Source organism: Culex quinquefasciatus, chromosome 3 (assembly GCF_015732765.1).
Source record: "Culex quinquefasciatus strain JHB chromosome 3, VPISU_Cqui_1.0_pri_paternal, whole genome shotgun sequence".
Taxonomy (NCBI): Eukaryota; Metazoa; Arthropoda; class Insecta; order Diptera; family Culicidae; genus Culex; species Culex quinquefasciatus.
In genome coordinates, this window is record NC_051863.1 from 41,213,977 (window position 1) to 41,239,649 (window position 25,673).

The 25,673-nt window shown below is 36.1% G+C and overlaps 1 protein-coding gene and 5 non-coding genes across 16 annotated transcripts in view; 4 read left to right on the forward strand and 2 right to left on the reverse strand.

Moving 5' to 3' along the window:
* Positions 1-25,673, forward strand: part of LOC6040300 (protein winged eye) — a 408,769-nt gene that overhangs the window by 241,676 nt on the left and 141,420 nt on the right. The gene's annotated exons all lie outside the window — the stretch shown is intronic.
* Positions 5,756-5,828, forward strand: Trnar-acg. Its single transcript has one exon. It is a non-coding gene; the product is annotated as a tRNA-Arg (tRNA).
* On the reverse strand, positions 5,930-6,012 carry Trnal-cag. Its single transcript has one exon. It is a non-coding gene; the product is annotated as a tRNA-Leu (tRNA).
* On the forward strand, positions 7,454-7,526 carry Trnar-acg. The gene has a single exon. It is a non-coding gene; the product is annotated as a tRNA-Arg (tRNA).
* Positions 7,653-7,735, reverse strand: Trnal-cag. The gene has a single exon. It is a non-coding gene; the product is annotated as a tRNA-Leu (tRNA).
* On the forward strand, positions 7,832-7,904 carry Trnar-acg. Its single transcript has one exon. It is a non-coding gene; the product is annotated as a tRNA-Arg (tRNA).

The window sequence follows — 25,673 nt, forward strand, 5'->3', positions numbered from 1 at the left end:
GATTTTTGTCCCCTAAAACAAAAAATCTCGAAAATCAAAAAATACGTATTGTGAGAAATTGAGTTCTAGTGAAAAAAAGTTTATTAAAAAATCTGCAATTTTTTTTCCTTGTATCTTTTTTTTTCCTCAAAAGTCCTCAACAATACCTACAACTGACAGTGATCAGAAAATTCACTCTAAAGTTACAGCTGTTTGTATATTTACATACCATTTTTATATGGACAGCAGCCAACATTGTATGGAAACTTGTATGGGTGAACCAATGTCACAAAATAGCTTCTTTGGTCATAGGGAAGGCCCCCACAAAGTTTGAGCCAAATCAAAAAATACAAATAAAATCCATTTCCGGTTTTGGTAGAGAATTGCTCAGCTGGAAAACTCTTTTTTAATGTTCACTCCAACGCTCCAAAAAAGTTGGAACGGTAACTTCAACTCGCTGGTTTTCGAGCATAACTCACCCAATCAAGACAATTCTTTTTTCCAGGATTTTGTTAGGATTGAGCATTCCAGAATCATTAACGATTCTGTTACTCTTTATTTTTTAATGTGTGTTTGGAAAACATTGGATTTTGGCCATATATTTTCCTTAATTAGTTTTATCTTAAGCTTCAGTTTTGTTCAATTTCTTCGAGTGCAGGTGTTATCCAAAAAAAATGAGATTCTCCCAAAAGGCATAAACGGGTAAAGAACTGAAAGATGAAAAATAATAATAAAAAAAGACAAGAATCTAGGTGCAGAGTATTTTTGCGGCAACTCTTCTACAAAGTTCCGTTTCCCAACCAACTGTCAAGAGTGCCTGCAGAACGCCAGCCAGGGTGCAAGGGTGTTGTTATTAAAATTCATCTTCCCAATTGAGCTCCAGTCTTCAGGAGCCTTCCTCCATGAAGTGGAGAAAACGGATTTTATTAGAATTGGATGTAGTCCTGCTGAAGCAGGATCCTCACCGGATGTGTTGCCGGCATAACACTGACAGCCGGAGCTGGCAGGCAGAAGGAAATTAAATGGGATATGAAATTTTTCAATAAAAAAATAATACCCGACGATAATAAATTATTTACGATGCAACCATCACACATCAAAACCGCCAGAGTAGAGGGAGAGGGTTGTTGTTCGTCCGAAATGACTGGCTGGGTTTGTTTTTATGGCCCATGTGCACGATGCAATGTCACCCCCCGGTTGACCCACTTTTCAGATGCAGTGGTGGACTAGTGACTACTTTTTGCCTTAAAGGTATTTTGATGTCATGGCAGGTTAGTGACGCCAGGATGCACTTGCTATTAAAAAGTATTATGCGACTGATGTAATCAACGCAAAATTTCATTTTTTACTAGCGAACTATTCTCTTTGATGACAGTGGGACATGGTGAAACTCGATGACGATCATTAAATTGGAAATTCTTGAAATTGAGTTAAGTTCTAAGAATTGATTAGAGAGTTTGAGCTCTACTGTAAAAACCCCTTTTGACCTTTTGAAAAATTAAGCGAGATATCAGACTTACTTTTTCAAAAGGCCTTGCGTTGATATGGGTTCATGGGTAAGAATTCCTCCGTAACTTCCCAAAGTCATGCAATTCTGTGTAACAATTTTCTCCTCAATCTATTCTGATTAGAAAGCATTAATTCAGCCCTACCTACATCCAAGACTCAGATCATCAAAGTCAAACTTCGCGGAAAACTCAATCACCGCGCGCCGCAGCACGGCCAGGTTATCGCGTGGAGCGCATCTAATTGCCGGTACCCGAGCCCAACCGTGAACACGATTCATTTGAAATCACCGATCGAACCCATCAATTTACAGATCAATCAAAGATCCATTCTCAAATTCCGCCGCCGCCGTGGCCATCCCCCGAGAGTTGGAGAAAAGGTATTGTGTCCGGCTGACATTTGAAGTCCGAGGGTAGAACACGGAAATTACCATACACACCAACTCACACGCACAACCGCACCGTGAGGTTGATGAAGATCAGCCGGCGGGAGGTCGGCCCCATGTCTTGGGGCAAATAAGAATCAAGCTCCGTTCAAAATTGGAGCTGCTCGCGCGCCATTATTCGGGACTTTGGGTGAAGAATTCGGCGCTGCGGCTCCGCCGCACGGAGTGATGAGTTAATGATAGGCAGATTCTTGGGATTCGTTGCGAGAAGTAGCAGAATGTAAATCAGCGATCTTCGTCTCGAGAAGCTGCTGCTGCCTGTGCGGATTTCCAGGAGCTGACAAAGTTGAGAAAGCTGAAAATTGACCAGCACTAACGTCGGACTCGGACGCCTCCCTGCAAAGCAGTGTGATTCAGTCATAGATATGTGGACCATGCTTAAATATGGCAATTTTCCGCTGCGTTGTATTTTTTTTTTTGTATTTGGAAGAATATCATTCAAAAGATTTTTTTTATGGACAAAGACTTGTCGGCTAGAATTTTGAATTTAGAACCTCTGCATGAGAAATCTAAAGTTTCTATTTATAAAGGGTTATTTCTCGGCAGTGGCCTGGATTATCCTGAGGTTTTCAGTTATTCTTATGTAAAATTGTCAGGGAACACGATAGTGACAAAATAACAAAAAACTTAACCCACCAATGTGGTTGGTGTATTCCTCACTCCTTACAAAGATCAGGGAATAATTGACATCTAGCATTCGACAAGGAAACTACTAAAAACAAAAAAACCACTTGAGGCAGGGTTGCCAGATCTTCAAAATTTTAGATTAATTTGGAAAATCTTTTGAAAAGCTACCCAACCATTGGTCGAGTGACTGATCCGGACATAGCTTTTATTCAGATAAGGGAGATCCGGCTTCAAAAAAGTACATAAATATCACTTAATGGGCTATCTACAATCACTTAGCTTAGAACATCTAAGTATAGTAGTTACTTAGGAAAGTACGCAACTTATGGCCTATCTACAATCACTTAACTTAGAAAATTTCACTTAGCTTAGGAGTTTGAATCAATGGAAATGAATCTGATCTTCTACAATGAAAAGGAATAAAATTAGAAACTTGACGTATGGTTTGGAAAATTTCAAAATCTACGGTAAGTTGACGTTTCCATATCAAAGGTAAACAAACAACTGCATAGCAACGTATATCAGCCCAGCAAATTTTCTAAGTTGATTGTGGATGACGGCCGTAAGTTGTGTACATTTTCTAAGTTTTACTTTACTTAACTATTCTAAGCTAAGTGATTGTAGATAGGCCATTACGGCCGTCATCCACAATCAACTTAGAAATTTTGCTGGGCTGATATACGTTGCTATGCAGTTGTTTGTTTACCTTTGATATTGAAACGTCAACTTACCGTAGATTTTGAAATTTTTCAAACCATACGTCAGTTTCTAATTTGATTACTTTTCCATTGTAGAAGCTCGGCTTCATTTCCATTGATTCAAATTCCTAAGCTAAGTGAAATTTTCTAAGCTAAGTGATTGTAGATAGGCCATAAGTCGTCATAACTTGAGACAGGGTTGCCAGATCTTTTTCAATAACCCATCAAAAGTTACGTCAGACATAGTTTCCATACAGAAAAGCGAGATCCGGCTTTAAAAAAGTACATAAATATCCAATAATCCATCCACATAAATACCTCTTAAGTCATAAATTGTGACATGGTTGCCAGATTATCTTTGTTTGCACTCACCTATCAAACTTACCTATCAAACGATTTTTAACATAATGATTAGGCTTAATGATTTTCACACCCAAAAATTGCAAATTTCATGGGGATTAACAAAACGGCCCGGGCGATTAACAAATTTCACGGTAATTTCAAGGAATGTAAAATATTTTTAAAATAACCTTGAAAAGGTTATAATAAAATTACACAAAAATCTGATAAACTTTCTTTACCAATCTTGACCGAGACACTAAAACCAAATTATTTCTTAATTTCTTTACGGTTTTTAGTTACATACCATTTTTTTTTAAACACGACATTATCTATAGATTATCCGGATACGGAAATTACTCACACAAAGATTTAGAGAGAAATAAGTTGAACTGACGAATAATAGGCATTGCAAAACAAGTTTGATCTTGTTCAATGATAATGATTTGAAATCAAATGTAGGGCATGCGCTTTTTTCATATTGAGTATTAGGCCGATGCAAATATTTTTAAAAGTTTTTGTCCCTCGGCTCCGGCCGGAGTCGAGGGGGGGGGCAAAAAAAATAAAAAAATATAAATATTAAAATAACATGCCATAGTTTCAACATTTGCATGGAAAAAGTGTTTTAAAATGTATTTTACACTAGTTCGATTGTTTTGCAATAAAAGTTTTCAAAAAATGTAAAATTTTACGAAAACAAAAATTTTAGCGAAAACAAAACTTTAGCGATAGTAGACATCGAAAATTTTCAAAAATTCAAAAGATTTTTAAATCAACCCAAACATGCTTGAAAATTATTCTAAACGCAGGGGAATTCATTTTAAATTGATTTTAACTAATTGCACATAAATTTTCATAAAAATATTGAAGTTTTCTGAAAAAATATTTTTTTCGCCCCCTGATTTTTCGGGCCAACATTGAAGGGGGGGGGGACAAAAACTTTAAATAAAATTTGTACCAGCCTTATTTAAATTCGAATAATAAAGCTGGAAAACTATTTCTTTTTCCCTTTTTTCATATTATTTTATCACTCCAAATCAAGATCTGGCCAAATTTATGAAGTAATTTGCTTCTTCGGCGACATTAAGCACCATAAAAATATTTTTTTAAATCGTCATCCTTTTCAAAAACGAAATTTTAAATCAAAAGGAAAAAGTAATATAATCTGTAAAGTAATCTTTAGAATTTTATTCAAGATCAGATCAGAAAACTAAAAACCATAAAATATTCAATGACAATCCATAGATATTTTTTCAATATTTTGGCAGAAAAATAACAGAAATGATTAGTTTCGTTGATTTTTCAAGCGGAGTCATCAAATATCATTAAAATTTAATAAGACTTGGAAAAAATCAAAAACGTTCTTTGAAACCCCTCATTTAAACGATCAACAATAATATAAGTAAACGACCTTCGTTTAATTTTGAATAAACCAAGTTTAAATCTCCTGATTTTTTGATTAAACCTTCAATACAGAGCAACACAAATTGCTACTATAGGCAATGAAAGTATGATATAACTTAGTAAATTTTTTGAGGATTATTTATTTAATGTTGTTATTTTTTACATTGATTAAAGAAAAAATCTGAATATCACCAGATTTCACGGAAATTTTCAATTTTCACAAATATCACGCTATCCACGAAATCGTTACAATTCACTGACCCTAAAATAATTATTTGGTACGGTTTCCAGCCATTGATTGAACATCCAGATATTTGCAAAAACTTAAATTTAATATAAATTTTAAAGTGCTTATCGAACCTTCAAACAATTCAATAGCAACGTATGGGATCCAGAACCAAGTCGAATTCCACTGGTTTGGTTAAAATTGGTTCAGCCAGTGCTGAAAAAACTGAGTGATATTACTGGTCAAATACACACATTCACACATACATTTGTTAAATTTTCGATGCTGATTCGATAGGTATACATATAGGTGAATCTACGAGCTTTCAGTGAACAGTTCATTTTTGGAGCATGATTGAAGTATTTTTTCAGAGTGGAAAGAAAAATGGTTCCAAATTACGTTGAGATGATGTTGTTAAAAATTAGATGCTGATAAAACAACATTGGGTGCTCGATGGAAATGCATGTATTTCTCTCATAACACTGCAAAGTATGCTAAAACAATACGCCTTTTTCAAATCAAAACAAAAGTGGTCCTGTGGCGCAATGGATAACGCGTCTGACTACGGATCAGAAGATTCCAGGTTCGACTCCTGGCAGGATCGGAAAAGTAATATTTTAGGAAATTTTGTTACGCACGTTCACAAAAACTTCTGATTCTGGTTGAAGTGACAACCTGCTTTATCGACAGTTAAAAAAGAATCCTTGTCAGAAGTGGGATTCGAACCCACGCCTACAGAGTAGACTACGACCTGAACGTAGCGCCTTAGACCGCTCGGCCATCCTGACTTATAAGATAAATGAAAATGCTAAAAGAACCGCAAAACCAGTAAATTTGATTTTTTTCTATTTTCGTGGTAAGATTTTAAAGTCTTTGCAATAAGAAAACATGATCGAATTAGAACGTCTTCTTATCTCTGGTACTCCAACGGGATATCGCTACCGCGTATTGCATGCAAGGTGCGAGGTATCGATTATCGCAAATGATCAATGCGGATTGGTGAACTGCTTCGCACCGTTCCGGGCATCTCCCGTGTAGGTAATCAAACGTCAATTATGACAAGCCTTAAAAATAGCCTCAAGTTATTCTGCCATAATTTGTGTCATTATTGGGAGAAAACTTTGACACCAAAATTGGTTCACTTTCTGTGGAACCGTTTTCGCCGTTTCAAGCAAAAGTCATAACTCATCAGTGACTTCATTTTTGTTTGGCAACACTGGGAGCAGTTATCTTGGTCCCCGACGAGTCTTCTGCATGTTCAGCGGTGTTAGTGAATGTGTGGACATGGTTGCACGTACGTGCGCGTCCCCCAAAGACAGAAGAAACTGCCCTCGGCGGGAGGTTGGCCAAAATGGGGCATAAAATGATGAATGTTGCCGCCTTTTTTTCCCCAGTGGGGCTTCATCTTCAGGATCGACGGCGGCGTGACTGCTACCACTTTTCGTCGACATCGACATGAACCCGCCTGGGAATGATATACCTTAGACGTAAATCCACCTATAGTGACATTTTGCTTCTTATTGCGCTAAATTTTGGTAAAAGTGACAGTTCGTCAAATTCCGACTTACTTATGTGGAACCAAATGGCTTCAGTCATAAAGGTAGCAAACTGTCAAATTTCAATACTTGTCACGCTAAAGGTAACACAAAACATGGCCACACATGCCAGCATGGAGTCTCGAACTTCAGCGTTTCTATTGTGAGTCTGGCTTCTTCTTTGCAAAACACTCCCGGACTTTTGGACCAATCGTAGCACGGCAGCTTCGGAGCAGTCCTCCGCCGGGGGGGATATTGAAATTCTTCCCGGCGAATGCACTCTGGGAGTGCAACTCGACAGTGTATGAAAAACAAAAAAAAAAGCGGAAACTCCCATTTGGGAGGACCCCTTTAGAAAAAGATCTCGAAAAGGAGTTGAAAAATGGTGGAATCGCAAAAGTGGCGCTCACTCCAGACGCCTTTGTGGGCTGTAACTGAGTGTGGAAAACGTAACCATCTCGTACATTGCGAAATTTTGCAAGGGAAAAACTTAATGGATGGTCCTCGTTGCAACTGATTGGTGCACATTTTGAGAACCCTTGATTAGAGGCTTGCGTCCCTTGAGTTGATGATGGCGCTTGCCATTTCAAAAGATAGCGAGATTTATAATTGGAAAATTTTCAATTAAATCCAACAAGATTGACGGATGCGGTGAAAATTTCGTTCGATTTCTGCCATTTTTACTCAAAATGTAGGTCCTGTGGCGCAATGGATAACGCGTCTGACTACGGATCAGAAGATTCCAGGTTCGACTCCTGGCAGGATCGCACGCTTCTTTTGCAAAACTTACCCAACAACTCGACACTCAAACCATCGATAGCGCAAACTTGACATTCTGATTGAGAATCAAAGCTTTCGGTGCATTGTTTTTGGACACCTATCAAAAATATTATTGTCAGAAGTGGGATTCGAACCCACGCCTACAGAGTAGACTACGACCTGAACGTAGCGCCTTAGACCGCTCGGCCATCCTGACAGTGTAAAGAAATGGCAAAAAATGCGATATACATCAGAACCAAAACAACTGGGGTGAGTGATTGATGAGGTAAATTGACTAATTTAATAATGACAAGGTCCTGTGGCGCAATGGATAACGCGTCTGACTACGGATCAGAAGATTCCAGGTTCGACTCCTGGCAGGATCGATTTTTTTACGCTGCTACATGTCGAGAAGAAAACTACAAACTGAAAACTTATCCGATGACGCGTCGCCAAGATCCAATCGACAAAAAGTCCGTCGGCAAATCGCGGCCTTTTGTTGCCACAATGTCAGATTTTTTTCCGGACCTTTGACTTCTTACTCCTCGCTGCGAGCTGAAACGAAAACAAAAACAATGAAACAAACGATAATTCAGTGGCATTCACGTGCACATCAGCCGTTTTTTTTCTCTGCCTCAGTATCTCGAAAGAATGATCATCAAAACGAGAGAGAGAGCTTTTGTTTACCTTCTTGCGGTGACGGCGGCATCGTTTTTCTCCTCCACGCTCTTGTTTTGATGGTCCGCGCGCGATAAAAAACGATGACATTCGGCCAAGGAACGCCAACTGACGTTTACAACTTGCACACGGGAAGCGCTTGGGAGACAGCAGTACACCGTTAAGGGGTTCGGCACAAAAGTGTCATCGTTTTGCTTCTTTTATCGACGCCGCCGGAAGATGAAGGCGCCACGCCGCTTGGCGCGGAAGAACAATCGATTTTCGATTACTTTTACGTGTGATACGTTGAGGTTAGGGGAATGACAGCGGGCGGAGGGGGGACGTGTGAGAATGCAATGACGTAAAAATCGCGTAAAATTTTGTTGCCTGTAAAGCACTTGAGTGCTCGTCGGCGGCTGACGGATACACATACTTTTGACAGACACGGTGAACTGTATCATCTGTCAGTTTATCGTTTCGCACAGTAAATTTGACAAGTGAAAGCCGGCAAAACGGTTTCGCTTTTGATGGAAATTGCGGTGAGAAGCGGCAACAGCAATAACAAGAACGATCCAAAATTGATTACGAGCTGATGTGCAAGTGCAAAATGCTCATCATAGATGGATGTTGTTGTCAACGTAAAGAACAGACTCGTACTCGTACAGTAAAACCCTCTGGTTTGACGTTGATTGTTGTCAAACCATCGGGGTCCACTTTTGGTTTGACACACATTATCAGACGTTTGTTTTGACAGTGCGCGTGAACGCCGTGTGAAAAGTGACAGTCATTTCAAAGTTTTACTTTGTCTTATAAATGGAGTACAAACTAAAAAGTGTCAAACTGAAGACCGGGGATCTAGTATACAGTAGTGAACCTTGGTAATTTAGCACTGTTTGTTGACATTTCGCATTGCGATGATGTTAAAAATAGCTGACTCCTCCCTTTCAAAATTGGACGACTCCAACTTCTAAGAATTTGACTCCAACTTGAACTCCTTAAAAAGTACCCGACTCCACAGTCCTGAGTTGTCCAACTCAAAAGTGTCGCACAACCAGGGTCCAACCGTAGCGCGAGATTCCCCAACCTTCCCGAAGCATTACCAGCTCTGTCAGCTTTCTTCTCGCTCGGTTGGCGTGGTTCTGGAGTTGATTGAATGGCGTAAAAATCATATGTGATGGACCCCCCCTCCCCGCATTTTTAGATGGCTTGTCCCCTCGGTCGTGCGTCTTTCTGGGCAGAGTTTTCACAGTCGTCATCGTTGAATTCGACTCGGAGCCGTTTCTTCACTTCTTGGAAGGTTGTGGTATGTGGGTACGGTTCGGGGAGACCGAGATCCCCCCCGTTGATGTTGGGACAAAACGTTAGGTAGGGTCAAGGGTTTCCAGAAGTGTTCATTACTTGCCAGTCTGCCAATTAATTACTCGAATTACTGGTTCAAAATGATTAATTACACAAATTACTTAATTACTTTTCACTACGATAAAAACATTTAATTTATATTTAAGTATTCATTTCTACGGTTCTTAACTAAATTATTTATAAATAGATCATTCGATAACTCTTTCAAAAATTATTCTGTTTACTTTGTTTTTTCCACGTATAATTTTTATTGATAATAGATATAGGCGATTAAACGTCAAAAATGCCCCCAACTAGAGGGCGCTGAAACTTTGAGTGATGTTTACATGATATCCTACAGCGAGTTAATTGGTTTGAAATTTGGAATTTTTCATTTTATTATAAAATTGACATTCGTATTTAATTACACAATTTTTCGGTAAAAAATAAGTAGCTCAATTGATATCTAGAATTTTTTTAAAGGTCTTATAAACATATAAAACACAATAGCTTATAGGACCTTTAAAAAAAATATCTGGAAATGACCAATAATAATTGTTTCATGGCCAATTTAACCTGTTCATTATCTGATTCGAAATTTCATTATGTTTCACGTTTCAATCAACCGAACCCTTATCAATCAATTGCAAATGAAGATTATTTAAGTTGACTTACGTTTTTTGAAGTCATGTTTGTCATAAAAGCAAAAAAAATTGTACTAGGGGAACTATACCCTTTCTCGGCCTATCAGCACTTTGATCATGAATTACAGCTTATATAAAGTGTTTTTGACTGTTCCAAAGTAATATATAGCTCAAAATAAAAGTGAGCAAGCAACTCTCCATTGTTGAAACATCTGAAAATGTTGATTTAATAGCAGAAACGGCAAAAGTGATGAGAATTGGTCGAACGGTTTAGTGTGATTAAAATGGATTTATTTCCCCTATTTTACTTCAATATATGAAATTTATAATATTTTCAGCTTCCAAAGTCGAATGCCATTAATATATAGAATTTGTTGTAAAAAAGGCCCCCTGATTATTTGAGCTAAACAAAAATATTGACAAATATTTGCATTGGCTCTTCTTGAGAATTGTGAAATTTATCAAAATAACGTTAAGTTTCAAAACGCTTTTCAAACATTGGTTTGACATTACTTTGCATTTTTTCTCAAGCAAATTTAAAAAATTTGTTACTGAAAATACAGATAATGTGGAACGTGACATTAACATTGGATTCAATTGCATCTGAATATTAGTTGATTTTAATTTCACTGAGTTTGATTTTTACCATTGAAACATTTGTCTCAGAAATATTTGGAAATTTTTCGGGAAAATTACTAATCTCTTAATAGAGAGATATTACAGGACTGTCAATTTCTGCAGATGATGAAAAAATATAAAAAACATATTTTTATTATTATTGATTTTTAAATGGCCATCACTTGAAAACTTTGTTTATTTCAATGATAATTAAGTACATTTTGGTTTTAAATATTTGATCCACAAAAATTTCAAATTATTTTGACTGCCTATTAGAAGGAAAAGCATAAAAAATTAATCGATTCTTATGTAGTTATTGCAAAAAAAAAAACATATTTTTATAATAACTTAATAAAAATTAATAGATTTTAGATTCACAAAACATTTTTCACTGGGTAATATATCATGGCCTTTCGTTGTTAATCAGTTTGATAAACAACATGATAAAAATAAATTTTAGGAAAGTTTTAGGAGAGAACTATGGTGAATAAGGCCTTCTACATACAAAATCAGTTTTTTTGTAATGTTTGTGTTTCACTCTTATTTGAAATCAATAAGATTCTGTTATAATAGATTATATATAAAAAGTAAATAGTTTTGTTGAAAAAGTACAATTTAAAAAAAATCAATTACTGTAGTTACTCAAAAATTACTTTAATTACCAATTAATTACTTTAAATTACCCTAATTACCATGAATTACTAAGTAATTAAAGAATTACCTAATTACCAGCTAAAAATCAAAGTAATTATTAATTACTTGCCAGTCTGAGGCCTTGCTGGAAACCCTTGGGTAGGGTTACCAAGGTTGTTCGTAATGTTAGAATCACATTTTTCTATAACAGATATAAGCTCAATTGAAACTGGTTCAAGGTATCAGAGTTTAAAATTCTCTAAAAATCAGTCAAATTGATGAAAATCACAGGGCTGTGAAGTCGGAGTTCAGTTTTGTAATTGGAGTTGCTACATCTTCAAAATTTCAGTCAGTTACCAGCTTTCAGTCTATCTAGTATCTCCTGGTCACACTATCCACTATCCAAAAGGAACCTCCACGCAGCTCAACAGATCCGCATAACAAGTTTCGACCGATAACCATGCGACTAGATATTGTACTCGGAAATAGAGCAACCCTGACCGTCAAAGAATCTGCAGCAAAAAAAAAGGTTGAAAGCAAAAACGACGACGACGGCACGACCGGTTATAATTCCGAATACAATCTTCCCCTCCCCAATCACCTCCCCCATCACCACGAAACTTTCTTCTTACGGTTGGCGCAAAACTCCACGTGGAGTTGGAGTCACCGTCCGAGACACTGACCGTGTCCAGCGAACACACCTTGTGGCCTCGGCATGACGAAAGAAGCGCCGGCGGCCACGATAGATCAAAACACCGACGGCCTTTCGGCTTTGGCCCGGCCGGCTTCGCACGTGGGGGTGGTTGGGGGTACCATGTCACCTTTCACCGAACCATCTTGGTTTGGTCCTTAAACATAATAATTTTAAAAGGTAAAACTTGAAACTTTCGTAAAACGAATGATTTAGAAAAAGGAGTTTCTTATAAACAAAATTCATACAAAGCCAAATAAATTCCTGCCCACCTTTCTGTCTAGAATCTTGGGCTGGGATCCGACCGGCCTGCAACAAAAGTAACGATTTCAATTTATTTTCTCTTTACAGGTACGTACAGTCTCCGACGGAGTGTCCAGCTATCCAGTACTTACACCGACCCGTCTCCGGGTTGATAGAGTTTCACACAGGGGTAAATTATGCAAACGACAGCTCGTAAATTTGGGTTCATGCGGGTACCGTCCCCGCACGTTAAAGAGACCAAGAGTTCCGAAAAATCGCTTTCCAATAGCTCAATGTTCAATAATTTTGGAATGACCGAGCATGACTTACGAGCACTTTTGAGTACTAATGAGCAATGCGTTTGTTGATTTAGGGTCACCTAAAAGTGGTAGTAAGCCGTAAGGAGGGCAGAACCGGTGAGATCTGGTCGAGAAAAATACCTGTGAAAGTCCTTTAAGAATAATTGAGAATAGTGCATCTTCCTACCCATGATGACTGACTGATTAATTTGGAAGTAAATTTTTCGAGTGATTTTATAGTCTTTCCTCAGTAAGGTGAGGAAGGCAGAAAAAATCTGAGCTGGATTTTTATTTTATTTCCATATTTTTGATCTTTTCATGCATGATGCTCCTGTTTAAAATTTCATTAAATCTTACAAACTTTTTTAAAAGGTCCTATGTATACAAGAAATCCAACGCAAATTGGTTGTTTTGAAAATGTACTATAGAAATATCAAAGAATTTATTTTAAAAAATCCTAGAATCAACTTACCGTGGAAAAATAGATGCTTGCGAAATTTTAATGTCATCTAGAAATTGTACTTTCAAATCAATTAAACTATTATTGCCGTCGGCATGAAAAAAAAATATGTATGGCAAAAACAGGACGGGATCATTTTTTATCACGTTCACCATCTTTTCGTTTCGAATTACGTAACAATCAATTGAAATATGAATTGTGCTTATCAAATTATTTTCTTTTATCAAACTGATAAAACAAAGTGTCCAGATGATACAAAATGTATCAAGTTGATGCGTTTTATCGTATTTTACTGAAAAGAACCAATCGTATTTTCCTAGATTGCATCGTTATCGTTATCAAACTACTTCCTCCCCTTTTACTGTTAACGTGGTTTATGAACAACAAATTATTTGAAATTTAATGTCCAAATGAAAGTATTTATACGGTTATTTTCTATGTGGCATCTGCGTTAGAAGAGGTTTCTCAATTTCGTATTAAAAAGTTTTCAAAAAGAAAGTTTTTTGCTTTAAAAAAAGTTTTTACACTAACAATTCTAATTTCGTGAGAATTCATAAACAAGAACCTGAGTAGTTTGATACCTATATTGCAACTTTTTGCTATTTTTGTTTGTTTTTGTTCCCCTCCCAAAAAAAAACAAAAGAATATTTATTGCTATTACTTTAAATTTTCATTAAAATAAGTTGTGCAATATATCCTACACAGAAAAAAATCAATTCTCGAAACCGTGAAGTCAGTTCACGATTATGAGAACCACGAAGGAATATATTCACGTTTATGGTGCAAATGCACCATACTCATGAATAAATTCCTTCGTGGATCTCACATTCGTGAACTTAATTCACGATTCCGGGAATTGATTTTTTTCTGTGTACCTATTAGCTAATAAGTGGGTAATTCTCCTCCAACTCACACGAAATCGGAAAAAATTGCCCCGACCCCTCTTTGATTTTCGTGAAACTTTGTTCTAAGGGGTAATTTTGGTCCCTGATCACGAATCCGATGTCCATTTTTCGATATCTCGTGACGGTGTGGCGGTACGACCCCTTTCATTTTTCTGGTTTTTTACTAAGACACGTTTTTCAGTGATTTGTAGCTCGCAACCGTGAAGAGATAGAAATTTGGTGTCAAAGGGATCCAAACCGTATAGCAGTAGGTACTTCCAGTGATTGACAAAATGGTTATTTTGCTATATCGATTGCAGAAGCCTACGAGGCTTAGTTGATTTAATTATTTTGATGTAAAATTTCATGTCCAATCAACGAGTATTTAAGTATAAAAAAAACTCATCGGACAACATAAACAAATTGTACAACAGCGTTGGAGAATTTCAGAACAGTACTATGCATGTGTTGCAACGTAATTATATTGTTTTGTTTTGCTTTCATCTAATAAACAAAATATGACTGTCATCAAAGCTCCTATAAAATCCCGTCCTTTCTAATAGAACCTAAAAGAAACATCATAAAATGATGCCGTCCTTCATTTAAAGGGTTACATACATGTAGAAAATCTCAATATTTCATAATTCTAGATTAAATTGTCAAAACAACCTATCCGTCATAGGTTTCCTATGCAGATAGGAGCTTTTGAAAATTTAATCTAGAATTCCGAATATTTATTAAATTCTTCAAAAAGATGAATTCCAACCACTCCTGAATGTTTCATGAAGATATGGCATGATATAAGCGAGTAGAAGACGATTTAAATTTAAAGTTGCGCAAAGCGGACTGTCAAACTTTGTGAGCGTTTTTCTCGGAACAACGAGTTGATTTACGGGTGCCAAGTGTTTTCAAATTTATGTTGATTATATTTAAAAATGTTTATGTTTATGTCCTGAAAAAACATTCAAAAAAAGTTTAAGTGTGAGCTAATACCAACCCTTGACAATTTTGCCGATTTACATGTATGTAACCCTTTAATAAAAAAAAACTTCATTCATTTTTTGAGGAGTGGTGCCTTCGAAGGACAAGATTTAAATTTATTTTTAAGATGAGAGGTAAGATCTAATTAGAAAAATCATTACTTTTGGTTGATTTCTGGCCACTTGTTTAGCATCCGGAATATTTCGAAAAGATATGTTTTATAGTATTGAGCAAAAACATCGAAACCCCCATGGGTAATTCTCTGCCAACTCACACAGCAGTTGCCCCGACCCCTCTTCGATTTGCGTGAAACTTTGTCCTAAGGGGTAACTTTTGTCCCTGATCACGAATCCGAGGTCCGTTTTTTGATATCTCGTGACGGAGGGGCGGTACGACCCCTTCCATTTTTGCACATGCGAAAAAAGAGGTGTTTTTCAATAATTTGCAGCCTGAAACGGTGATGAGATAGAAATTTGGTGTCAAAGGGACTTTTATGTAAAATTAGACGCCCGATTTGATGGCGTACTCAGAATTCGAAAAAACGTATTTTCATCGAAAAAACACTAAAAAGTTTTAAAAATTCTCCCATTTTCCGTTACTCGACTGTAAAAATTTTGGAACATGTCATTTTATGGGAAATTTAATGTACTTTTCGAATCTACATTGTCCCAGAAGGGTCATTTTTTCATTTAGAACAAAATTTTTCATTTTAAAATTTCGTGTTTTTTCTAACTTTGCAGGGTTATTTTTTAGAGTGTAACAATGTTCTACAAAGTTGTAGAGCAGACAATTACAAAAATTTTGATATACATACATAAGGGGTTTGCTTATAAACATCACAAATTATCACGATTTTACGAAAAAAAGTTTTAAAAAAGTTGGTCGTCATCGATCATGGCCGTTCATGGTCACCCGCGACAGACACGGACGACGAAACAAAGAGAAACGCAAAAAGTAACTTTTTCAAAACTTTTTTTCATAAAATCGCGATAACTTGTGATGTTTATAAGCAAACCCTTTATGTCTATATATCAAATTTTTTGTAATTGTCTGCTCTACAACTTTGTAGAACATTGTTACACTCTAAAAAATAACCCTGCAAAGTTAGAAAAAACACGAAATTTAAAATGAAAAATTTTGTTCTAAATGAAAAAATGACCCTTCTGGGACAATGTAGATTCGAAAAGTACATTAAATTTCCCATAAAATGACATGTTCCAAAATTTTTACAGTCGAGTAACGGAAAATGGGAGAATTTTAAAACTTTTTAATGTTTTTCGATGAAAATACGTTTTTCGGAATTCTGAGTACGCCATCAAATCGGGCGTCTAATTTTACATAAAAGTCCCTTTGACACCAAATTTCTATCTCATCACCGTTTCAGGCTGCAAATTATTGAAAAACTCCTCTTTTTTCGCATGTTCAAAAATGGAAGGGGTCGTACCGCCCCTCCGTCACGAGAATTCAAAAAACGGACCTCGGATTCGTGATCAGGGACAAAAGTTACCCCTTAGGACAAAGTTTCACGCAAATCGAAGAGGGGTCGGGGCAACTTTTCCCGATTTCGTGTGAGTTGGTAGAGAATTACCCCCATTTAAAAATTGAAACTCACTCCTCCTCAAAAATCATGATGATCTACAGTAGAGCAATTCACATTCAAAACTGTAAGAAATTCAATATTAGAATTATTCTGTACAACAATACAAGTTTGTTATCGTATATTTCACAATTTTACGAAATTGATAATTATGTTTTCTTATCCCAGTATTCAGGATAATTATTGATTCTGAAAACATCACTATAGAAATGATAAAAAATTAAATTCAAACATAAAAAATGTTGGAATTTGAAACAAAAACATTGCTGAAGTGAAAAAAATAGTCAAATGTTTTCAATTAAAGATTGTCCAAATCTGTGAAAATTTAATCTCAAGCATATTTTTTTAAAATCTGGACTCAAAATTTTTTATAGAATATTTTATAAACTACCTTAAAGGCCAGTCTTAGAACTATTTTGCAATGCGTTGCGGGCCAGATAAAATGCCTTCACGGGTAGGATCCGCCCCGCGGGCTGGACGTTGGACAGGCCTGCTTTATATAGGTTTCAATAGAAATGCATTTTGTTGAGACAAGCAAATCGTATTGCTTGTTTATGTCCAAAAAAACAACACATGTGCCAATTTATTAAACATCGATGTTTTGGCAACCCTGTCTCGAGTTATGACTACTTATGAAGTATGTACTTTTTACTTGAGCCAAATCTTACTTAAAAGTATGTAATCTATGTCCGAAACCATCATCCGACCCATCGTTGGACTTTCAAAACGAGTACCAAACATGGAAGATCTGGCAACCCTGCCTCAAATTATGATCACTTAAGTAATATTTATGCACCTTTTTGGAGCCAGATCCCATCTTAATGTATGCAAACTATGCCATGTTTGGAATATCTCAATGACAACTCTTTTGTAATTCATTATTATAAGGATTTGTAACTTATCGTAATTTAGGATTACGTAATCCTGAAATACATCTAACACCTTTTGAAATGCAATGTTGTATGTGAAACTAAACTGAAAAAAAAACAAAATTGAAACAAAAAACCGGAATGAGTCAAAAATTTCGTTTTCAACATACAGATTCTCAAATATTTAAAATGTCTTTAAAGGGCTTCTTTGGCCATAGGGAATAGCCGTACAATGTTTATGGCAAATCGATTTTCTTTTAAAAGATAGCAAAGTGTGTTTATCTGTTCTTTGTAATACTAAAATTACAATGCCCAAGAAATCTCTTCTCCAGGCCAAGATCATCTCAAGATCCACCCCCGATAAGTTCTACCCCAGCATCACAACACAACGGCCAAGATCTCGAAATTTGAACGCTTCTTTCAGGATCGCCAAGCTTCAGAAAACAAAAGTTCACCTCACCGCAGCTCCACAAAATAGGCAAATTTATCCCCGCAAAGGGGAGGCGGCCAGCTTGCGCGTTCCCAGCCAAGTCCATTCAATAAGCCATAAATTTCCGTAACTTTACCCCGTGGGGAGAGACTGGTCCTCCGCCACGGTTAGCCACTGCCGGAGAGCACGTGCCCTCCTCTCCTCCTCTCGTTTCAAGGGGGGGGTACCCGTGCCGCGCACGATTTCTGCCCTCCGGGAGTCACCTTTTAATCCGCGGCCAAAAACCGGTTCTCCGTCGTCGTCGGCTCACGTTTGCGCCGTTCTTTTCGTGGGGAGCTCCGCGAGAGATTTATGGATTTCGCTAGGCTCCGCGGGTTCGGGTTTGGGCAGGGTTGCCAGATTAAGCAGGACATAAGATCGTGAAAAAAATTACGAAGTGGCAGAAAAGATTCATAAAGAAACTTAAAGGACCTCAATGGTTGTGTCTTTTTGCACAGTTTTTACGAGATTTAATAGGACTAGGCTAAATATGATTATTAAGACGTTTTCCCCTCTCAAAAACCGCCTTGCTCCAAGCGAAACTCATTTGGGAATACTGTGGAGAATTTCCCTTGCCCTCTTAAAATTTGAGACGTCAAAACTTTTCTTATCTTGACATTAATTTAAAATAATCAATTCTTGGGCAACCTGAGCTCGAAACTCGTCACTCCAGCAGGACGAAACTGAGTCTGCAATTCATGTATGTTTGATTTTTTTGAGATTTAACCTAACCTCAAATGATTTTCTTAAAATTTGAGAATCTGGCATCCCTTCTCATGATCCTGGCCCGTTTCCATGGTTGTGATGGTAATCAGATAACCCGATTGCTGTGTAGGTTGAAGTCTCCGCGCCAAAGTTTCTCCCAAGTCGTAAGTCGCCCGTAACTCACCGCTCGGTAACTTGGCCTAAAATATTCAATTTCAATTCAATTTCAAATTTTAAATTCTCAAGACCCCTGAAACCAAGTCCTAGAAACGTCAGCTAGAGATAACCCCCACTGCTCTCATCCTCCTACTCCTCCTTCAGAACGGAACAAGCCCATATTGACGTTCTCTCACGACTTGAACTCCACGTCTGATATGCGAGTTTCGGACGAAGGAGCGGAGAGTTGGGATTTGTTCTGCTCCATTGGCAAGCGTTTCGTTCGTGGGTATCGGGTAACGAGACCTTGGGGGAAGCTTTTTGCAATAATGTTTCGAGCGGGAGACTGGCATTACTATGCCGTCGGTTGCTGCTGAATGCTGATGTTTCATTTTATGCAAATCGATCCCCGGTACTGCGGAGTCTGACGGGGTGGAGGTCGGCGATTCCCGAAGTGGTTCACGGAAAGAACTGCTTTGGAGGTTGATTTTTTGCTGCGGCGAGAAATTTCGATTTCGTAAGCTCTTTTGACAATATTGGAGGGAAGCTTAGAAGGTTCTGAGAAACATAAGGAACCAAGTCTGTCAAATTACACCTTCCAATAATTTCAAAGCCGGCCGGATTTGAGGTTTATTTTTTATTACAATCTCTGTAATGATATTAGAACCATGGCAAATGTTGGCATTTCTTGAACTATGCCGGTCAAATTCCGTCCACCTGCAACGAAATCGAGTTTAATTAATCTGGTCGGCAGCACCACACACTTCAGTACTGGAATGTGACCTGCTCGAAACCCCCGCCCTGTTGTGGTTTCCAGCATGAATCCCAGACTCACAGTCAGTGTGTTTTAAAGCCATTACTCAGCGACGGAATTAAATTTGGTTCTCCTGCAGCAGCCCTCCGGGGACATGGCTGGAACTAAACAGCTAGAAAATTCAAAAACGGTTTAAAATGCTCGCAAGCTACCCCGGGCTCGGTTCGGTTCCGCAAAAAGTTATCACGGCCGGCCGGCGGTGACCAACGGTCTGACCGCGGGTTTGCGGTTAGGTCATCGTCCTGGCGGGATTTAGTGTGGACCGTTGGTGGGAGGGGAGAGGTTGGCTTTTGCGGGAGTTTGGGGAGAAGAAGTGGGACGTTGCTGAATAAATTCTATTAATATTTTATCCAGATTGATGGAGGACTTTACGTTGATGATTTTTAGAAAGAACCAATACTAGCGTTGCCAACAAATGATTTATGTCACTTTTTGAATGAATCAATATCGTTTTTTATTAATATGTAAAGAAAATAAATTATTGAATAAAATTACAAAATAGACCGATTTTCCCACACAGAAAAAAACAATCATGGTAATATTACATCTGGGAAGGGTTACATCTTTTATGTCAGAAAAAAAGGTGTAATTTTACCTCTGGAAATGTGTAATTTTACCACTTTTCTGGTGTAATGTCACTTTTTCATTCTAAATTTAGATAATATTACATCACAAAAGAGGTAATATTCAACCTTCCAAAATTACAGCTTTCAAATTTACATTATTTTTTTCTGTGCAGCAAATTTAAATCATAATGCGTTAATCGAAGGCTAAAGCAATCCCCATTTTGGGGAGAACGTTTTGATCATCAAAGAAATTTGAAAAAAATAATGCTTCATTCCATTACATAGGATTTCACGTACAACGGTGCAAATTTGAGAGTTTTAGCAGTTTCAAAAACGGATGCCACGATATCTCAACACTGCTTTGACCAAATCGGCTCAAAATTTTGGTGAAGACTCGTTAAACCGGTTTCGTGTTCATGGCGAAGGCCGATTTTCAAAAAGTTTATTTTTAAAAAAGATAAAAATATTTTTATGTTTTTTGCATAAAAAAGCAAAAGTTTTTGATTATTTCATTTTTTTTAATGCAAAGATTCAAAATCGGGCTTCTTCATGCACACGTGATATGTCTTGAGAGTCTTCACCCCAAATTTCAGCAAATTTTGTTCATCCCATCTCGAGATATCGTGGCACCCGTAAATCAACTCGGTGTTCAGAGAACAACGCTCACAAAGTTTGACAGTTCGCTTTGCGTATGGCAAAATTTTCGGTTTATATCGTCTGTAACTAACCTTAATCATAAAATATCTTCATGAAACTTTCTGCAGTGATTGAAAATCATATTTTAAGTGGATTTTATAAATTTTGTGGTACATGATTTTTTTTATTTCTACGTGTATGGAACCCCTTAACAAAAAAAAAATAAATGCAAAGTTCAAACACATTGAAGCACTGTCATGCAAAAGTATTACAAAATCAAAGGATACAAAGGATGGTTTTACTTCAAATACTTGGAAAATATAAAAGGATTCATGAAAAACAAATTACAAAATATATTTCCAAGATTATTATTTGTTAATCTTAGAAATAATTTATTTTTTTTATATGATTATTTTTTTCAATTTAAAAAATAAAGATAAGAGCCTAAAATAAAACTAATATTTGCTATTGCTCTGCTTTATGGGTAATTCTCAACATTAATACAAATCGGCTTTTTTAGTATTTTTGTATATTTGGATGAAACTTTTTCTTCATGTCAAGTTTGTTGCCTAGTCTTCAAACAAATTTGGGGTTTAACTTACTACAATACTTTGAAAACATTTGGAAAAAACTATTTCAAAAACACTTCTCACAATTTAATAGTAATTGAAACAATGAATTGGATCTTTTTAAAGGATAGTCGTGATTTTTTGATTATGAATATAAGTTTTTTTTTTAAATAAAATGGTAAAAATTTTTAGTATTTTTTTTTTGCAGAACATGTCTCTGTGAATAATGTAACCAATGTAAAAAATATTATAGAAGTTGATTGGAATGAACTAGTTTTCTAGAAAGTCCATTTTTTTTAAAGAAAAAAACACTCACCAAAAATTTTAACTGTTTGAAAACGGTTGCAAATGAAATTTTTCCTCAAGAAATTATTTTTGAAAAACAACAAAAGGTTTTCTCGAACTATTGAAAAAATAATAGTATTTAAAAAAACGACTTGGTCAAAATGAAAACTTCCACCATGCACTATAGCTCGAAAGCTAGCACATTATTTTATAGAACACAGCATACTAAACAATTAAAGTTTGTCCAAATCAAGTTTTCGAGATAAAAGTGAAATAAAAAAATTCAGAAAATCCAGTCACTTGCTACAAATTTGCCGAAGATACCAAATCGAAGGGCCTTTGCGAGACATACACAGTTTTTCAAATGCTCCCAAATTTGTATGAAAACTTGAGCAGAGAAACCAATGATTAAAATGGCTTATAAACATATAAAAATTTGAAAAATCTACCGAATTGCTCTAATACTGATTACTCTTTCTAACTTTTTTTATTGTTTAGTTTAAAAATGTTTCATTTTAAGATTGGCGAAATCAAAAAATGCCCATAAACACGTAATGTGATGATTTAAAAAATATATGAATAATTTGAGATTAATTTTTAAAAGATCTAGCAATTTGTGCATATGAATGCCAGAAAAAAGTGTTAAAAGGTTTAATTAATGATGATTTTCAAAAAATATCCTAAAAGAATGCTGACCAAAATAAAACGAATTTTGTTATCTTTGATAGAAATAAAAAAATAAAGGGCAACTTATCGGGTGTTTAAAGTGAATGCTGAAAAAATGTTGAAAAGAAAAAAAGGTATGTAAAAAAATCATGAGAATGATAACATATAACATAGATAAGCACATAAAATGTTCCGTAAAATGAAACTTGGCACGGTGAAATTTAAAAATGTTTCTGGCTTCAATATATTTTGTTCAAACTTTTGACGAGATGGTTAATCCTTAAAGTCATAAGATGTCCTATTTAATATCTGCAGATCAGAGCTTTTTTCGAACCTGATTTGCTTTAAATAACAGTCATTTGTAAAATTTTCTTAACAGGTAGTTGAGTACAACTTTGTTAGCTTTCGAATTAATGAAATCAAAAAATGCGATGCACATTTAATTAATGTGTGAGGATTAATGTTGATTGCGAATCAGAAACGTTCTCATCAATCAACTCATCCGTACGGGCAAGAACCTCCCGAGCATTACACGCCAGTTTCCGAAACTCATAAAACCCCAATTGCCAAAACAAGGCGAAAGTGCGCGCCCAAACATAAAAGCATAAATTATCAATTAATATCGGATATAATATACATTATTCATACACCACCTCTCCGTCCTGCAGGATCCCTAGACTAGAAGTTCTGGATGTTGTTTCCCGGCCAAAACTCGCGTACCAGGATCGTCTCATCCTTACTTTGAATGAACAAAACACACAAACTATACGTTTATCCTTTTAACTCGCACACTCTCACTCTCTCTCTCTCTCTCTCTCTGTTAAACATCATCATGTCGTCGTCCTGCAAACCTCTCGGTACAAATGTGATGGCGAAAAGAGCCCTTACTTTGTAACAACTTCCTCCACCCACCAACCCACCCAAACTCCACGTGTGTACGACGTCATTGCACATGCACACTGCATGACGGTTCGCTTGGCCCGGGCCTGGTGGTCTTCAGATTCTGATTGTGAGGATATTATGCTGCTGCTGCTGTTGTTGCCGGTAATCATGATTGATGCCCCTGATGAGTTTTGCGAGTGTGTTGGTTGCGTGAGTGTGCCAAATACCGTTTATGGGAAGAGTTTTCCTTTAGTGTGGGTGTAGGGGAGGTTGGCCACTAGAGGGTAACGATTCTCGAGATTTTCAATTTCCCGGGTATCGAGAGTTGAATTTGGCCGTTTCGCGGGAATTCCCGGGAACCGGGAGTTTTTATTTTTTTTTGACTATGGTTATAGTGGCAATAATTTAAAAAAAAGAAAAAAATATTTTTTTTTAATGGATTTACTTACAATTGATTCTTACTTATTCTATGAAACGTTAATTGCAGTATCCTCATTATTTAGAGGAACTATATCTACCCTATGATTTTTTTTTCTAAATCTACAAATACAAGATTATTTCTTGAGCTTTTTTGACTCTGTGACTGACTGGGAATTTTAGTTTAAAATGTTTGCGAATAATATATAATTTCCCAGTATCGGGATTTTTGCAATATTATAAATAACGACTCGAACAACAATTTAAACTTGTTTTTTTTCCTTTTTAAGGTTATTCATTGAAGAAATATTTACAGTTATTAGGAAAACCTAGATGTTCACAATTGGCGGACAATAACTTTACAAACGCTGCCAGAGATTTTTTTTCCTCAAAATATAATTTAATATTGAAGTTGACGTGCAACACAAAAGGATTTATTGACATTCAAAAAATATACGTTGATACAGCGTAATTAACATAGGGAAAAAATATGAGGATTGCTATACTCGAAATATAATATGAAAATTGAACTTATTTGGATAAAAGCTTCACCCGCTTAAAAATAATTAATAAAAATCATATTTAAAAAACTTCAAATTTCATTTCAGGAGTGTAACTGCTAAGTATACTTGCAGGTAAATTTTGAGTTCCACATTTTTTTGGCTTCTCTCAATTATAATTATTGGACTTTAAAATGTACACTTTCTGAATAAGAAGATAAGAGAAGAATTGGTTTATTCGAACTGGAACATCAAGAATTGCCCAATGTTCAAAACAATTTAGAATTTTCCAAATAGTTTTCTGATTAGTTTACATAATTTTGCTTCGATATTTATATTTTTAAAATTTCCCGGGAGTCTCGACCAAATTTCCCGTTAATTAAGAGGTCCAAAAATGGTCGATTTCCCGGGAATTTTTCCCGGGAATTCCCGCTCGTCACCCTCTATTGACCACAGTATTATTCGAAAAGAATCGCTGAAACATAAATAACAAAAATATGATTCCGAAGCATGCTCTACGAAGAATATTTTTCAATTTTTTTTCACTGTAGAGCAATTCTCTACAAAATAGGGCGTTTTCATGAAATTAAAATTGTTATACTTTCGGATTTGCCTGAAACTATTGGGGGCTGCAATGATTTGCAATGATGCAAAATGATAAAAGAAATCATTTTGCATCATTGTTTTACACACGAAAATCTTGATCTTCATATATCAACTCGATTTAATCAAGAGCTTGTATGTGACATATGGAACTAACATTTGAGACTGAGAACGGTTTTGGTAAGGCAGTTTATGTTCTGAAATAGATACTTTTTCTTCAAGTGATTTTTTTCTGGGATAACTTTTTGGTCAGGCAGGAGATCTTAGATCTTAGATCCCATTTTCTGGATATAATTTTATCAAATTCGAGTTTCTTGGCCATGTTTACAATAGAAACATGCCCAAAAAATATTTTTTCCATTGATATGCTCTACAAAATAAAAGTTGAAAAAATCAAGGATCTGCCATTTCCCGGTTGATATCTAGTATCCCTGCAAACGAACCTGATTCTCAACAATTGTGAATCGAAAATTAAGGCTGTTTGAAAACAAAAACTTAACAATTTTAATTTTGTTATGCTACTAATTATCTCTGACACAATTTGTCCAATTGTCAGAATCAAAAAAGGAAAATTGAGGATAATGAAAATTTTGAAAACAAAAATCACTCAAATGGACGTGCAATTACAGTAGGTATTTTAACAGTATTTTTAGATAGCAAATTAAATTTAGCTTTAGAAATTATTTAAAAAAATTAAAGCTAATTTACATTTTTTTTAAATTATGAATTATCTAAAATAAATATCACAGTGAAATTTTGCATAAAATCCGGAACAATACGGATTCTGGTTACAACAGAATGACTGTTTGAATCAATTATGGTCCTGCTCTAAAAATTTCATAAAGTTTGAGAGACAACAAGGGTTATTTAAAATTAAATCAACATCGACGTTGGTCTTTACAGAGCACACTGGTTCACGATTTGGGTGATTCAGAAAATTCAACTTTTGAGAATATTTTTCTTTTAGAAAATC